The sequence below is a fragment of the Marmota flaviventris genome, chromosome X (assembly GCF_047511675.1).
Source record: "Marmota flaviventris isolate mMarFla1 chromosome X, mMarFla1.hap1, whole genome shotgun sequence".
Classification (NCBI taxonomy): Eukaryota; Metazoa; Chordata; class Mammalia; order Rodentia; family Sciuridae; genus Marmota; species Marmota flaviventris.
Genome location: NC_092518.1, coordinates 78,649,519 through 78,651,336, shown reverse-complemented (window position 1 = coordinate 78,651,336; position 1,818 = coordinate 78,649,519). Strand labels below are relative to the sequence as shown.

The window sequence follows — 1,818 nt, the reverse complement described above, 5'->3', positions numbered from 1 at the left end:
CCATTCCACTTTGGAGGCATTCTAGTCATTAGCAGTATTTTTTATTTTCCAAATTAAATGTAGATTGATTCAACTCTCACAATTAGTGTTCACACTGTATTCTACAGCCAAAAAGAATGAATTTCTACCTTAAGCATTTTAACCAAAATTTCAGTTAGGGGAAAGAAAGTCAAGAGATCAATTATACAACATAGTAACTACATTAATAACATTGGAACACAATGCTCCACCCCCACTGCTGCCGCGACTAGGACTGTGCGCCAGCCCCCCACTGCCGACAGCTCCGCCACTATGGAGGACACAAACAAGTACAGCAACATGGAAGAATTTGCAGAGGGATCCAAGATCAACGCGAGCAAGAATCAGCAGGATGATGGTAAAATGTTTATTGGAGGCTTGAGCTGGGATAAGAGCAAGAAAGATCTGACTGAATATTTGTCTCAATTTGGGGAAGCTGTAGACTGTAGGATTAAAATAGATCCAGTCACTGGAAGATCAAGAGGATTTGGATTTGTGGTTTTTAAAAATGCTGCTAGTGTTGGTAAGGTTTTGGAACTGAAAGAACACAAACTGGATGGCAAATTGATAGACCCCAAAAGGGCCAAAGCTTTGAAACGGAAAGCACCCCCTAAAAAGGTTTTTGTGGGTGGACTGAACCCAGATACTTCTGAAGAACAAATTAAAGAATATTTTGTAGCCTTTGGAGAGATTGAAAATATTGAACTTCCCATGGATATAAAAACAAATGAAAGAAGAGGATTTTGTTTTATCACATATACAGATGAAGAGCCAGTAAAGAAATTGTTAGAAAGCAGATAACATCAAATTGGTTCTGGGAAGTGTGAAATCAAAGTTGCACAGCCCAAAGAGGAATATAGGCAGCTACAGCAACAACAAAAAGGAGGAAGAGGTGCTGCAGCTGGTGGGCGAGGTGTACCAAGGGTCATGGCTGAGGTCAGGGCCAAAATGGAACCAAGGATTTAATAACTATTATGATCAAGGATATGGAAATTACAATAGTGCCTATGGTGGTAATCAGAACTATAGTGGCTATGGTGGATATGATTATACTGGGTATAACTATGGGAACTATGGGTATGGGCAGGAATATGCAGGCTACAGTAGTCAACAGAGCACTTATGGCAAGGCTTCTCAAGGGGGTGGCAATCACCAAAATAATTACCAGCCATACTAGAGAAGGACATTGGAGAAAACAGGAGATGCTAAAGAAACCCATCTTGCAGGATGACATTGAAGACTGGTCTTCTGTTGATTTAAGATGATTATTTTGTAAAAGACTTTCTAGTGTACAAGACACAACTACTGTGTCCAACTGTATATAGCCGCCAATTAGTTTTCTTTGTTTTTACTTTGTCCTTTGCTATCTGGGTTATGACTCAATGTGGATTTGTGTTTATACAATTTTATTTGTATGATTTCATGTTAAACCTCAAATAAATGTTTCCTTATGTGAAAAAATAACATTGGAACATATTTTGAAAATTGCAAAGATTAGATTTTAAGTATTCTCATCACAGAAAAATGGGAAATAATGCATGTGCTAGCTCAACTGACTCCACAATGTATACATATTTTTTTCAAAATCATGTATGAGGTAGATGACAGTAGATTAGACAAAGGAAAATGAAGGGAAGGGAGGGAGATAGGAATAGGAAAGACAGTGGAATGAATTTGACATAATTTTCCTATGTACATATATGAATATAACCACTGGGAATCTCACCATTGCATACATCCACAAGAATGGGATCCTAATTAGAATAAAATATATTCCATGCTGTATAATTATATCAAAAA

At 37.5% G+C, this 1,818-nt stretch overlaps 1 pseudogene; it reads left to right on the top strand.

Moving 5' to 3' along the window:
• Nucleotides 1–291: 291 nt before the first annotated feature.
• Nucleotides 292–1,386, top strand: LOC117794616 (heterogeneous nuclear ribonucleoprotein D-like pseudogene; annotated as a pseudogene).
• Nucleotides 1,387–1,818: the final 432 nt, after the last annotated feature.